The sequence below is a fragment of the Strix aluco genome, chromosome 2 (genome assembly GCF_031877795.1).
Source record: "Strix aluco isolate bStrAlu1 chromosome 2, bStrAlu1.hap1, whole genome shotgun sequence".
NCBI lineage: Eukaryota > Metazoa > Chordata > Aves > Strigiformes > Strigidae > Strix > Strix aluco.
Window position 1 is genome coordinate 89,486,062 of NC_133932.1, and position 16,895 is coordinate 89,502,956.

The following is a 16,895-nucleotide window of genomic DNA, read 5'->3' on the forward strand; positions in this document are numbered from 1 at the left end:
TGTGTACTTAATGAAGTAAACCAGTTGTTGTGCCACTTTATCATTAGTAATTGCTTTCTGCATCCTCAGTTTTCACATGTCCTTTCATCTGTTAGTTATGAATCCTCGTAGACCCAAGGCCTTTGACTTCTTTTTGGTATTGAAATATCTTCAAAAAACCTGAATTTGCTACTGTGGAATGGGGGATGAACAACTAAATAAAACAAGAGTTTGGTATTCCCATCATTTTATAGTACACTTTAATTTTCATGGTGGCAGAATTAGAATGCCTCTAAACCAAGTGTTCCCAAAGGTAAATGAAACTTTCAGGCTCTTGGAAAAAAGGTAAGTGTGCCTGTGTACTCAGCTCATTTTATCCTATTATATACTGGTTTGTTATTAATAAAATGTGTGTGTGTGTATATATATAAAATCACATATATAAATAAAATCTGTATTTATATATAAATAAAAACATATCTTTATCAACAACTGTAGCTGAGATCAGCGATTTAGATACTTAGCTAGAGGCATCTAGAGATTTATCTAAAGCTCTGGTTTGCTATTCTAATCAATTAGCTGTTAAAAACTTTCCAACCTTAACTTAATAGGACTTTAAAACATGGATTTTGGAATTTAATTTTAAATACAAAACACATAGTTTATCTAGGTCTGTAAATTTGCCTTATAGAACTGGACAGAAAGAGACTATGCTGAGACCCATACCTTCTCCACTTAGGTATCTGTCTTGCCTCAAAGGTGCTTTAGTACAGCCAATGTACTTGAATGTTCAAAAAGCTCCTCCCAAAGTTCCTTTCCTAATTGAAGTTCTCAAGGAAATAAACTCTTAGAAACAGTTTTATGTGATTGTTGAGCAAATTGTTAAAAAATAAGAAAGGATAGGTAAAAATTGTCATTTTTACAAAGGAAACAGATTACCAATATATCCTCCAAGTATTTTTACTGGGTATTTATGTTTCAGCATATTCATAGACATTCTAGCAGAAAGCATGAAGACGCAACAAGTTTTGCAGATAATTACTCTGGATACTTAGAACAGTTAAGCCCACAGCTGTCTGAAAGAGCTACAAATGATCTCAGAGAGCAGTAGAATGGCAGATTAAACTCAACACTGGATTCACCTGATGAAAGTGACTATAAAGAGAAATTAATTTGCTCTAAACTAGCCATTACTGCCTGAGAAAATGTTGGAGTCATTGCAGAGTTTTCCACATATATCAGCTCGTCACCCAGAACTGGGCAAGTACAAAAGAGAAGTACCAGAACAGAAACTGAGAGCAAGCAGAAGTCATCATTATTCCCCCATATGGTGCATTCAGCTCCCACATAACACCTGAAGTTCTGGTTGCTTCACCTTGGAACAGATGCTCAGCATGATCACAGGCATTGAACAGCACACAACTTAGATGCTTAGTAGAATATGACTCCTCAGGATGAAGAAGAGGTGACTGGAAAATAAACTATTGGTCTATGTAGTGATTTACATCATTAGCAAATTAGAGGAAAGGAAGAACAGCTATTCACTATTTCTCACGCTTTAAAAAAAAAAAAAAAAGAGGATGGGACAGGGGTTGACTATCAGCGTTGAAAAAAATATGGAGCAATTTTGCATGACGAATAGTTGGTCTGTAGGATTCCTTATCACAAGATATTGTGGAGTCTAAAAGTGAGAGTTTAAAAAAGAGTTTCATAATTCATGGAGGATAGATCCACCAAAGACTAGTACACGATAGCCTGAATGATCAGGAAGTTCCTAAAAACTTGGTTTTCAGAAGATAAAATGCAATTGGCTTTATAGATCACAGAATCACATAATCACAGAATCATTCAGGTTGGAAAAGACCCTTGGGATCATCGAGTCCAACCATCAGCCCTACTCTACAAAGTTCTCCCCTACACCATATCCCCCAGCATCTCATCTAAACGACCCTTAAACACATCCAGGGATGGTGACTCCACCACCTCCCTGGGCAGCCTATTCCACTGTCTGAACACTCTTTCTGTGAAAATTTTTTTCCTAATGTCCAGTCTAAACCTCCCCTGTTGGAGTTTAAAGCCATTGCCTCTTGTTCTGTCACTAATCACCTGTGAGAAGAGACCAGCACCAACCTCTCTGCAATGTCCTTTCAGGTAGCTGTAGAGAGTGATGAGGTCTCCCCTCAGACTTCTCCTCCTCACACTAAACAGTCCCAGCTCCTTCAATCGCTCCTCATAGGATTTGTTCTCCAGGACCTTCACCAGCTTCATAGCCCTCCTCTGCACTCGCTCCAGCACCTCGATATCTCTCTCGTATTGAGGTGCCCAAAACTGGACACAATACTCCAGGTGTGGCCTCATCAGTGCAGAATACAGGGGGACTATCACGTCCCTACTTCTGCTGGTCACACTATTTCTAATATAAGCCAGGATGCCGTTGCCTTTCTTGGCCACCTGGGCACACTGCTGGCTCATGTTCAGCTGCTTGTCAATTAGAACCCCCAGATCCTTTTCTTCCACACAGCTCTCCAGCCACACCTCCCCAAGCCTGTAGTGATGCATGGGGTTGTTGTGGCCCAAGTGCAGGACTTGGCACTTGGCCTTGCTGAAACTCATCCCGTTGATGTTGGCCCACCAATCCAATCTATTCAAGTCTCTCTGTAGTGCCTCCTTATCTTCATGCAGATCGACACTCCCGCTTAACTTGGTGTCATCTGCGAACTTACTGATGATACACTCTATGTCCTTATATATGTTTTAGATATATGTCCTTAGATATGTTGTTTTTTATATTCTTTCCCTTTTCCCCCAGAAATGATAGGAAAAAATATCTGGGAGAAAACAAAGGTGGGTCTTCAGTCCCATCCAGTATATCCCTCTTGTTTCAGCTTGTGATTTAGGTCTTCTTGTCTTGACTCATCTTATCTCATCTCATCTCATCTCATCTCATCTCATCTCATCTCATCTCATCTCATCTCATCTCATCTCATCTCATCTCATCATCTCATCTCATCTCATCTCATCTCATCATCTCTTGAGATTACATTTCAAAATAACTCAGTTGTGAGTGTAACAGTCCTTAAATTCTTTTAGTTTCTCTTTAAATTCTGCAGCTTCAGCTGAGGTGTAGACATGTCATTACTGTTCAGATCCTTCACATAATTTTATATCCAGTTGTATTTCCCAGAGTATCTTAGGTACCCCATCTTCAATTTTATTTACCTTAAAACTGAGTGTCTGCCTTAAATATCTGGAGAAATACAATGCAACTGTTATGTGGTACTTTTTTTTTTCTTTCTTCTTTTTTTTTCCATTGATGCATGATAGAATTTTAGTTTTGTGGCTAAATTCTGATTTAAGGTATTGCAACGAAACTACCAAAACCTTGTTCATAACTATTGCTCTGTGCTTCTTGCTAAACACACAAAGTTTTACTGGATAATGTTGTTTCTTATTCAGAAGACTTGTGTAGAGCTATTGTTCTCTTTAAAACAGTCTTCCTCCTGGGGACAGATGCATTTCAAAAATGAGTAGAGTGATACGTTGAGACAATTATTGCTGATACGCAAACTCATCAGAAATCAGAGATCTCTGATCAGTATGTAACTGAAGCTTGTGTATGTGTATTACTGTTGTGCATTTGCTGTGGAAGAAGTAGAAGTGATGGTGGGCTGTATTAATAAAGGATTTCCTGTAAAGACAGAGAAGTATTAATGCCAAGGACCTGGAAGGAAATCACGGTGTAAAGTTTCCTTCACCTATCTAAAATAAGATCATTTCAAACCAGAACAGATTCAAAGAAGGACAGATGGCATGATTAGGGAAGCTTGTTGTCCAAGAGCACATAACAATAATACAGCTTGTTTGGTCTAGCAGAAAAAAGTTGGGAAGATTACCACGTATAAACGCATTAGTGAATAAACATCTGTGAGAGAGAAAGGTTATTTAAATTAAAGGGTAATAGTGGCAGTAGAAAAAAATGGATATGAATCATCTAGGATTAAATACATTTTCAGAATTAAAAGAAGGTTTCCATCAAAATAATAAGGTTCTAGAAGAGTCGTCTAACTGCAATGATGTGGAAAGGCGAAACAACTAGTTTTATGCTCAGACTTAATCAGTTTATAATAAATAATATGTAATTCTGTGTCATTCAATAACAGGGAGTTTAGGTCCCCTGAGGCATATGGTCCTTTCCTACATGTGGTCCTAAAATACTCAAACTATATACCCTCAGTGAAATTTATTCAATAAATCTCTCTCTCCTAGTGATCTTCAAATAGGGGAAATGTAGCTTTGCACAATACTATAATAAAAATATCATCAAAACATAAATTTAAAATGATGCAAGAATGTAAAAGAACTAAATGCAAAAAAGAAAGGAAACAGAAAATACAGCACAATAGTACAAACAAAATTTGGTTGTATGAAATAGTTTGTACAGGACAAGTTCAGAAATACTGGAATCAATGGCCAAGATCCAGTTTATCCCAAGCTGACATTAATCAGTATTCCACAAAATCAGATATATTTTTTATATCACTAAAATAAAGCATAGTACATGCAGAAGCCTACTTTCAAATGTTTCAAAGAAAGAGAATGATCTCTTAATTTCTTCTTCTCCAGCCTGTTTTTTTTTTTCTGAAAACGTCCGTCAAGCAACACCAGCTGAGAATGATTGAGTTGACTATGTTTGCTATCCTTTTCCTACTAAATAAATCACATTTCCATTCAATTATGTAGGCTTTCCTCAGAGAATTTATGTGATGTGCAAATGTCCACTATGTTTATTCACTGCCCGTAATCTTCCATCAGGAAGCTTACAGGTGTGGCCCACAATTTACAGACAACGAGATCATTGTTTTTCTAATGATGAAGTGAAGCAATCAGAATGTTTTCTGCAACAGCTTGATATGAAGAGTTAGAGACTCTACAAAAGGCTGAACATTTTTTCAGTGAGCCAAATGCAAAAGTGAACACTCCACTTAGTACAGTATATCTATGTTTGATATTTTGATACTAAATACAATTTATTTAATTCCATCCCATCCAAAGGAGGATAATTCCCAGCAAGCTGCTGCAAATCTATCACACTAGGTTTTTTGAATAGTTTTTTAGAACTACTGCCATCTATTCCACGAAGTTTTTCTGTTTTCAACATAGTCTGCGCTTCCTCTTACTTTCAATATAACTTAATATGCAATCTAATATCAGTCAAAAAGGCTACCACTTCCATGAGGCAGCATCAGAGAAATTGGATGTAATTTATGATTATAAAATCAGAAAGAAAAGGTGGAGGAAAAAATGAGCAGTGGGAACAAATAAGTACATGGGAAAAGGTGGACATTCCTAATTCATCACTGCCACAGATGGGGAGGAGACCAGGAGCACAGATAAGACAGTATGTGAGAAGATATGGATTTTGACCCTGCTCTAAGGGAGACAACTGAGGCTTTCTCATGCCAATGATGTCATTTGTCCCTTTTCTTTTTTTTGACAAGGACTTTCTCATGTTTCTCCTTAAACTTGTCTTACACAGTACTGATAAAGTATTTTGCAGTTACATCCTAAAATAAAGGCTAAGTATGTTAAACTGATGCTCTGCTACACAAAATAGCATTGAAAATTGTGAAAATAGCTAAATTACGATTCTCAAAAATCAGGTAATACCAAGCATGAAGAATGGGAGATTTTATTTATCTTTCTAGTACCTGGTTCTCATCCCCTTAACTCAGATACTTAAAAAAGGTGTCTCTTCATCCTGAGTTTCCTTTGTAACTCAGGGAAAGTGATTGGGCCAGCTTAAAATGAAAGCAGGTCACTGTGTGCCCTGTATTCAGCTCATCTGGAGGCTTAAGAAACCAGCGTAGGTAAAATGTAGTCTCCCTAAAAACAACATGAGAATTATAAGGATTTGTAAACATGGACTACAATTTCGTCTTCATATACAGATATAAATAAACATAAACTGACTTACTTCCATTAGCGGTTGTTAAGTAAATAAAATATGTATGGACCAGTTTAAGTCTCCATGTTTAAGAATATTGATGCTTTATGAGAAAGAGTTTGGACTGGAAGCATATTCAGGTACAGCCTTCACTTTAAAAGGTCAGTTATGCAGCTACCTATTATAGACCTGATCATCACCATTAATGTACTTTCCTGTAAGTCTGTAGGCAGCAAAAATTCCAGGGTCATGATTAGAAACATTATATGAAAGACCTTAACATTTTGAGATTTTGTGACTTTGTAAGTGTTCTTTACAATGTAAGCAAGGCAAAAATCATGGCAAAATAATTTCTACATGGAAAGCAGTGAGAAATTGCATAAATCTTTTTGTCCCTTAAGAGTACTTTGTTTAAATTTTAAAAATCACTTAGGCAGTCTAGCCTATGAAAAGCCAGTATTTGTAGGGGCTGATGGATTTTGTATTTCTTGACACTTTAATAAAATATTATGCAGTATAAATGCCTTATTATGTATAGTATTTATTGATTTTGGTACTGATTTTCTTCCTTTGAATCCTTACTAAACAGAGCTGTTGTTTTCTGAATTGATTTTGCTGTCTCAGCCACATTGAGGCATAGACGCTTTTTTGGCTTCCATCTGAATGAACAATTTCCTAGTTAGACACACTGGATTTGGAGTTGGGTCAATAAAAGCTTTACTGTGTCCTTTCTCTTTCCTCACACAGCTCACAAAAGAGAACTAAATTCCATTCATCCTTTCACTGGCCACTGTGGAATCTTTAGCAATGCAATTCTGGCTGTGATGAGGAAACATGGCAAGAAATTAGAAAAAACACAAATAAGAATTCTTTATTTCCCATGCTCACTGCCTTGAAGATCTGTTGCCACTGGGGATGCATGTGAATTTCCTGCACTTTAACTATTTGTCTCTGCCACTGAATCGCTTTGGAGTTATAACACTTTAGATATCAAAAGAAAATTTATCTTAATCCTGCTGAATCTGATGTGGTTAAATGTAAGTTATTTGCAAAAAGATCATTCTAAATGGTTCTTGGTAATATGATCATTGAACAGTTTTTATGTGAAGAGTACTTTTTAACTTTTGAATAACATAAACTTAACCATGGTTTAATAAAATGTTTTCACTCTAATTTTTGTGGACAGGTGAAATTTCAAAGATTCTAGAGTACTTCATAGTTATTTGCAAGGATGTAGTCAACACATTAAAATTTATTTTGTTGTTGGTTTTTTGCTTGCTTTTTAATGTTACATACTGCTTTTGTAGATAGTTTGTTCACAATAAAAACTACTAAGATGATATCATCAATTTGAATTTTAGGCATTTCCAAAATAGTTTCTAATGTCTTCAATTTCCACCTTCTCCACCAGCTTGTGTGTGTGTGTGTGTGTGTGTGTATATATATATATATATATATATATATCAGCTGTGTCCTCCCGGTCTTTAAGAATTTTCCCTTTGTTCATTGCTATGTTGATGCCCGATGAACATAAACAGGAGACATTAAAAAAACAGTTCCTAGCATAGAAGCAGTTTTCCTATAAGTTTAAGCATAGTAATAGTTTCACCTTAAGACTTCACATGTGCATGTGTGAGACATGCAGATGCATAAGAGCATGCATATAAAATCCTTTCAGGCATAAATCCAGGCCACATCTAAGGCCAGACTGCTGTGTTCCTATGTGACACAGCAAAGTAGTCCAGTGATACTACTGGTAGGAAAACACATGACCAAAACCCAGCAATCTTTCCTGAATCCTGACAGTACATCAGGAAAACAAGGTTTTCCTTCAGCACAGCAGAGAGGGAACAATCCAGGAGGTTCCTGGAATGTGTGGAGGATAACTTCCTCACACAGCTGGTGAGTGAGCCAACCAGGGAAGGTGCCCTCCTGGACCTGCTTCTTGTGAACAGGGAAGAGCTTGTAGGGGAAATAAAGGTTGGAGGCCGTCTAGGGTGCAGTGATCATGAGATGATTGAGTTTTTGATCCTTGGAGAAACAAAGAAAAGGGTTAGTAAAACTGCCACCTTAGGCTTTTGGAGGGAAAAATTTGACTTGTTCAAAAGACTGATTAACAAAATCCCTTGGGAGGCTGCCTTGAAGGATATGGGAGTCCAGGAAGGCTGGACATACTTCAAGAGCAAAGTCTTAAAGGCACAGGAGCAGGCTGTTCCCGTGTGCCGAAAAACAAGCAGGAGGGGAAGGAGACCGGCCTGGCTAAACAGGGACCTTTGGCTGGATCTCAAGAACAAAAGGAGAATCTATTGCCTTTGGAAGAGGGGCCAGGTCTCTCATGAAGACTATAAAGATGTAGTGAAGCTATGCAGGGAGAACATTAGGAGAGCCAAAGCGCAGCTAGAGCTCAACTTGGCTACACCTGTTAAAGATAATAAAAAAATGTTTCTATAAATTCATTAACAACAAAAGGAGGATTAAGGAAAATCTCCCTCCTTTATTGGATGCAGAGGGAAACATGGTAACTAAAGATGAGGAAAAGGCTGAGGTGCTCAACGCCTACTTTGCCTCAGTCTTTAGCAGTGGAACTGGCTGTTCCCTGGACACCCAGCCTCATGAGCTGGGAGATGGGGAGGGGAAGCAGAATGAGGTCAGCACAGTTGAAGAGGAGATGGTGAGAGACCTGCTACACCACATGGATGCACACAAGTCTGTGGGACTGGATGGGTTACACCCAAGGGTGATGAAAGAGTTGGCAGATCTGCTCGCCAAGCTGCTTTCCATGATTTACCTGAAATCATGGCTAGCTGGGGAGGTCCCATTAGACTAGAGGGTGGCAAATGTGACACCCATCTACAAGAGAGGCAGAAAGGACGATCCAGGAAACTATAGACCAGTCAGTCTGACCTCGGTGCCAGGGAAGGTCATGGAGCAGGTCATCTCGGGTGTCATTAAAAGTCATATAATGGACAACCAGGGGATCAGGCCTAGTCAGCATGGGTTTATGAAAGGCAGGTCCTGCCTGACAAACCTGATCTCCTTCTATGACAAGATCACCCGACTATTGGACGAAGGAAAAGCTGTGGATATTATCTACCCGGATTTTTGAAAAGCATTCGACACCGTTCCCCATAGAATTCTCATAGAAGAACTGGCTGCCCATGGCCTGGATGAGCGAACGGTCTGCTGGGTCAAACACTGGCTGGATGGACGGTCCCAGAGAGTGGTGGTCAATGGAGCTAAATCCAGCTGGCGGCCGGTCACAAGCGGTGTTCCTCAGGGCTCAGTGTTGGGACCATTTCTGTTCAACATCTTTATTGATGATCTTGATAAAGACATAGAGTGTATTATCAGTAAGTTCGCAGATGACACCAAGTTAAGTGGGAGTGTCGATCTGCATGAAGATAAGGAGGCACTACAGAGAGACTTGAATAGATTGGATTGGTGGGCCAACGTCAACGGGATGAGTTTCAGCAAGGTCAAGTGCCAAGTCCTGCACTTGGGCCACAACAACCCCATGCATCACTACAGGCTTGGGGAGGTGTGGCTGGAGAGCTCTCTGGAAGAAAAGGATCTGGGGGTTCTAATTGACAAGCAGCTGAACATGAGCCAGCAGTGTGCCCAGGTGGCCAAAGAAAGGCAACGGCATCCTGGCTTACATTAGAAATAGTGTGACCAGCAGAAGTAGGGACGTGATAGTCCCCCTGTACTCTGCACTGGTGAGGCCACACCTTGAGTATTGTGTCCAGTTTTGGGCACCTCAATACGAGAGAGATATCGAGGTGCTGGAGCAAGTGCAGAGGAGGGCTATGAAGCTGGTGAAGGTCCTGGAGAACAAATCCTATGAGGAGCGATTGAAGGAGCTGGGACTGTTTAGTTTGAGGAAGAGAAGTCTGAGGGGAGACCTCATCACTCTCTACAGCTACCTGAAAGGACATTGTAGAGAGGTTGGTGCTGGTCTCTTCTCACAGGTGATTAGTGACAGAACAAGAGGCAATGGCTTTAAACTCCAACAGGGGAGGTTCAGACTGGACATTAGGAAAAAAATTTTCACAGAAAGAGTGATCAGACAGTGGAATAGGCTGCCCAGGGAGGTGGTGGAGTCACCATCCCTGGATGTGTTTAAGGGTCGTTTAGTTGAGATGCTGGGGGATATGGTGTAGGGGAGAACTTTGTAGAGTAGGGCTGATGGTTGGACTCGATGATCCCAAGGGTCTTTTCCAACTGAATTTTTCTATGATTCTAAGGTTTTCTGTCCACAGTTTCTGTATACAGTTATACTAGATAACAGTGTGGCTCATAGTGCATTTGAACTTCTGACATACCAATCTGTAATGACCAACTAACTACTTACAGCAGGGTTGAGTAGAGACAGTCTACTCATGTTCTGTGTTCACAAGAAGACCTGGAACATACTCAATTCCTCAGAGAGAAATAGTGCAAATATGAAACGCTGCAAAATAATAAAAGAATTTCAGCTTTAAATGAGCATATAAAAACCATCTCAGGTGTCATTTGTAGAACTGAAAAGCAACAAAAAAGATGGAATTAAAGAATAATTTTTAAATTATGTCCCTTTAAATATAAATCACATGCTTTGAAATTTCTAAAGGATGCCATAAGTGAATTTGCAGATAGAAAAACATCTATCCTTTTGCAACATCTTAACTTACATCTCTAATCTCCTGATTAGGAATGACACAAACAACGGGGGTCACTTTAAAGCTGACATTTTGAACATTTTCTTTCATCACCTTTGATATTAACTCTCTTTCAGTGGGATTTTCAACCCATTAGACAGATCACCAAATGATGTCTGCCTCAGAGCAGTTCTGATGAGTGAAGGCTATTTAATATGTAAATCGTTAAACTAGGTATAGAGTCTCAAGTTTTATTTCCTCTTCTTTTTCAACTTTTTATGACAAAATAAATACTTCAGATAAGAACAAAAGTTTGAGATGCTACTGCAAGACTGTTCTACTCCAGAGCTTAAATTCTTAGTTTAAGAAGAATTTTTGCAGCACCATCACTTGTTTGTAATTATGAGAGAGGATAATTCTGAATTTGAAAGGAAGAGACAGAAGGAGGGAGGAAAGAAAATGCTGGGGTTTGGAGGGTTACAGTGAATTTTTTATTTTGCTTTCACGTCATCCTGCTCAGAAACTTTGACTTCCATTCACACATCCTTAATTTTCTGTGTGCAACTAACAAAAATATTAACCTTCTCCTGGGGGGGTGGAGAGGTAGAAAAGTAAATTTTTCAATTCTTATATAAGAAAATTGCTGGAAGTGGAGGTTTAAGAACACTTAAAATGTGAGAACACATACTGGATATGATCTGGATTCTAGTTCAATTGTTTTTAAATTTTATACCTATCACAGAAGAAACCTGTATATGTGGGTTACTGGAAGAACAAGGGTTCCAAGGGTTTCCTCATCATAACAAAGACAGGAGTAGGAAGGGCAGCATGACCTGCAGGACCAGTGACTTTTGTGTACATATTATCAGTTTTCTGTGGCTTGGGAGGTAGCTTTTTCAAAGGTAGAGAATAAAAATCATGCTGATGGGACAAAGCAAAGGAACATGTGTGAAGGAGTTCTCAGAGAAGTTCACCAGCCAAACATATTCTTAAGGATTTATTAGAGATGTGAATGGCCTGAAAGTTTTTATTTTTCTATTAATAATACAAAGAGGGGGAGGGGAAGAGAAAGTCTTGACAAAATAGAATAGAAACATTTTAGAAAAGTACTAAACATTTCTAGAAAGAAGTTTCTTAAATATTTGTTCCAAACAGCCATGATCAGATTTGAATATAGATAAATTTCTTAATATTAATCAGAGATATATATAGTATCAAGATTAATATATTGTTGCTATCCCATATATTGACTGAAGACCATATTCCAACAAAAATGTTTGTTACACAGCAAATATTTGTTACACAACAGAACCATGAAAAACAATTATATCCTCAAATGCATAACCAGGTTGTAGTGAGAACCTAATACAACTGGAAAAAGAAAAACTATCCTGAATTAAATCATGAGCAGATTACGTTAAAGTTATGGTGCAAAGAGAAATGAAAGCAAATCTTTATTAATAATATTATTCTTAATATTTTTAATAACAAAATAATATTTTAATTAAAAAATTCTTGAAAAATTAAGGGAATTAGTGAAAGTTGGGTGGATTTGTAAAGTTTAAAAGTCTGTCTGAAAGAGAAACATAGAACTACTTTAATTCACAGATGCAAAACTAATACGTGTACTACACATAAAAGAAAAATGATTGAGAGGAAAAGACCCAAGACCTAACTAAATAACTAATAACCTCATGCTGAGAATCATGTAGTACTCAGTCAAGGAGTGAATAAATTCTTCTGTGTGATGTTTCACTGCAGCTGTTGAGATGTGGGTAAATACTATATTGCTCAGATTAGAAATCCATTTACTCATTTCTGACCTTGATCACATCAGTGCAAAAAAGGATTTTCAATGGTAAACTGGGAGTCTATGAGGACCAGCAAGAACAGACTGACTGAATAGAAAGCTATGTCTTGAAGGTCAAAATATGTAGGAGAAAAGTGAGACTTGCCAGCTCTCAAGCTGAGCTGGACCTTGCAAAGGAAATTAAAACAAACAGTAAAAGATTTTTAGCCACAGAAATCAAAAGAGAACAAAGAAAGAGGAAGTGGAGTGGTAATTCAGCAAGTATAGGGGCAAATATTAACGTTAATTTAGATACCACCAAAAAACCCCCTTTGATGCAGATTTCAGTAACTACAATGATGTAGTACATGGAGGCAAAGTCAAAGGGCTAATGGGAATAAGAGTATGAAAGTGGCAATTTCCATAACTGAGGACAAAACAACATGGAAAGAACTTAATGCACAGAGGTCAGTAAGCAAATAATCTCCAGCACTGAATTCTGGCTCATGTAATTACAAATCTAGAAGCAAAGCTCTTTTACACATTTACCAGGTCAGACCTATATGCTAAAGAATAGTACATTTAACAGATTTTCAGGATACATATTTCAGTGTGTAAAATATAAAGATATGAGCTCAAGAACTTCAGGAACTGAAAAATATTCAGCACAAGATACTGAAAAGTGAAAGCCAGTGGAAATTAGAGAGAGTACATGATATGGCATCTTTCCTGAAGTACTGAAAGATAGACCACAAATACTATCAAAAATAGTTGAAACCCAAGCGAACTCTACTCATGCAGGAACGCCCAGTCAGAAGACTCTAGTTCAGTTAGAGATGGTTTGATAGGATATGAAATACACAGAAAACATAATAGTCTAGAGGACCTACAGTTGTCCAGTCAGCACAAGTTTGAAGTTCTCAGCCAAAGGCTATTACTCCTGTGAATCTCTAGTCATGCTTGGAACAATCACTGGATTACATGTGATGAGAAGACACATCTTCTTCATTAAGTGCAATGTGATGAACCAGCTGAACAGTGATGGTTCATCAGAGATCAGGTGGGTTAACAGTGATTTAATGATGCTAATATTGATCTTTTATTGACAGAGAAAAACTCAGATGATGATACTAAAATTCACTGTTGAACTATAGTAATATGAGAACATTGGTAGATATGTAACTATCAGTACACATGCATATTCCTGTATGCCTATCATCCCAAATGTAAAATAATGTAATTTTGTGTAAGCAGCAGGTATTTAACTTTAGGAGTAAATTAGGCTGCACTGCAACTGAAGTGGGACAACTGTTCACATATATATATTTCTATGTACAGCTATAAATTGTTAGACTATTTTTATTGGCTCATATGACTAAAATTTCAGTGAAATTTGGGCAAAGTCATTTAATCTAACTTGTGCTTTCTTTCCTGAACTGTAGGATGAGGTTTAATCTTAAAGCAGCCCAAAATCCACTCTTTTCTTTCAAGGTTGTCCAAGAAGTTTCACATGCAAGTTCAGAGGACAATCTCATTAGTGGCTTGAAGAATTTCAGGTATTACAGTGACAAGGGCCAAAGTCATCTATGTGTAGTTACACTTTAGAAGAAAAAGAAATAACTGAAAAACCTGTAGGACTTTCCATTTAAAATTTGTATACTTTTATTTTAAGATGATGGGAGCAAATACAGAACTTCACTTTCCCAAATACGATCTTGACCTTTTTAGTGGAAACATTGAAAAAATAAAAAATGAAAAATAAAAAACATCTGTTTGGCTGAGAGGAAGAAAAAGGTTTCCCCGGTGACAAATTTAAAATGAAGAGGAAATTGCCTCCAAAGCATTACGATGGAGAAAGCCAACTTGATTGTATCTGAACCTATATAAAATAGTTTAAGCATCAAAGGAGAGGAAAAAGTAATGTCTCTAAGGACCAGGAGGCCACAGAAACCATCCAAAAGTAGTAAGAGCAAAAAAGAAATATAATGTAATCCTTACATAAATAACAAGTTTCTATATTTGCTTCTAAAATGTTATATTATTCATATATTTGTTCTACAGAATATATAAAACTTGTTTTTAAGATACAAAACAGCAAATAAATAAATAGATAGATGAGTCACATGTCTAGCAGTGCCATCTTTACAGATCTAAAATGTCTAATCCCAAGAAAGATATTTTTTATAATTAATGTAAGTAAAAATGCACCTCTTGACAAAATTCTCCCTGTGAGTATCTAACTATTCATTTCTGTCTATGCGAGCCTAGTCAAACTTCTTTAAACACATACATCAAACTTTTAGTGGTCTAAAATTGAAACAAATTAAATCCATCTGAGCAAAATAAACCACTGAATTAAAGGAAGAAATTTCTTATGAAAACCTAAATGTGTTGACAAAACAAATGGAAGAAGCAGCTAAAGACCAGTTTACTAACCTGGAACTAATGGAAGTCAGAAGCTTTTGAGAAAACAGTAATGGAAATTACATAAAACAATCATCTAGTCCCCTCTTCTCTGTCCCAACGCTGGTCCTGTTCCATCTGAAATCATAAATAATAATCAAATAGTTAATTGTCTTCTGTCTATTAAATTCCAGGTGTGTTACTACAAAAATGAAGCTCTTTTAATATGCTGTTATAAAGTCTCACTTCAGGAGTTTATACATAAAAAACAATATGAACAAGATTAAACCATGTCTATTTATTCCCACTGCTCTGTTCTGAAAGGCTCTCCTGCATGTGTCTCACTCTCAGACTCCTCCAGACATTCAACTGAAATATCCCTGAGCATGTGACATCTATTCTCATCTTCATCCTATAATACCCTTTTCTCAAGTTCCAGCAAAGCCTTCACATTATATCAGATAGTTTAAACTAAAATCAACACCCCCTCCTCTATTCATCCCCCCCCCCAAAAAAAAAAAAAAAAAAAAAAAGAAAAATCATAGGGCCCTGGGACACCTCAAAGGGGCTGCTGCACCAAGTGCTCTGTTGTGTGGCCATGGCATATCTGCTCTGTAGACATCTAGCCTTAAACAGGGTAGGTATATGCAGTCTGCACCACTTCAGAGCCAGGGATCATTCCCTAGGGTGGATACATTTAACACTGTAGAAATAGCTTATGTCTTTCTTATGCATCTGCAGAGGGAGATAATTGGAACATTAAACAAAAAGATCTAAGCAGAATCAATAAGAGTGTCCATTTGGACAGCAGACAAGGGCATAGATCTTTATAATTCCTGACTTTGCTGCACATTTATTTCTTTCACAGATCATTAGAGAACAAGGAGGCTGGCCCATTTAATCCACATTTCATATTCTGCTTGTCGGCAACTTTACAGTCTTTTTGGAAAGATTTCCACTTCTTATGTTTCACATCTCTTCATGCTATGCCCTCTCCAGCCCATATCACTGTTTATTCACTTTTTCTAATATAAGCTGAATGAAAAGCAGGACTTAGAGAAGATCTGATGCAGTCTGTTACACTGAGGAAGTGGAGTAGCAAATACTAAGAAATAAAAATAATTTTGGTAGTGCTTCAGTCCTTATAAATGGTCATCAATGATTAAACCAGTCATTAAGTGTCTCTTAGTAAAGAAAATTATTTCTATATTTATACATTTAATGAATATTTAGATTATAGAGATCTGATTATATGCTTTAAAAGCTTGATGTAATATTAGGTGATGTACAAAGATATTGAAAAATATAAAACAAAAAGCTACAGTCAGGATATCTGTATGCATTTAAGACCAATTCTGTGGAGGCAGCGCAATCACAGTGATCCAAAACCAGTAAGGAGCAACCTTCAGGTTCAAGTCCCTTAAGATTTAAAGAGTATAATTGTCTGTGTTATAAGAGGTTTGTAAGTAACTGTACAAACACTAAGCATTGTGTTTTATTACTTTGAACTAGCCACATATTAAATTACTACAGACCTCTATCTACTTTTCAGTCAGTGCAGGAGCCCTATTTTTTCAAAGCCATTTGAAAGTCTCCATCAATAAGCCTGCATGTTCTACATTTCCATTTTGAGCTTTTACTTTCTTACAAATGTGGACTTTCATGCCAATACTGTACACTTTTTCCATGCCTTACATTGAAATCGAGATGTTCAGGATGAATGGTAATGCAGTCAAGCTGAAGAAAATAAAAGGACTGTCTTCATTATGCAGCATCTTGTTTTTTCTCAGCAATTCAAAAATGGAATCTAAATGAGAGCTCAACACTTTTTGGAGCTAGCCTTTTTCATTAAGCCTCTTTCTGTGCATCTTGAGAGGAAGACAAACATTTTAGAAAAAAATGAAGTAACTTCCTAAATAAAAGACTTGGCCATTTTTAATGGTCATTATCCTAAAGGGAAACAATTATTTTCTCAAGACCAAGTAATACCCAAACACATTCATTTTCTTTTAAACATAACAGTTTTGTTACTTCTGTACTCTATCTTCCCCTTTCAAACACGCAACACATGTACAGTAGAAAATGCCTAGCATTTAAAGAGTAAATAAGTCATATGAGCAGTGGCATTAGTTTCATTTTGTGT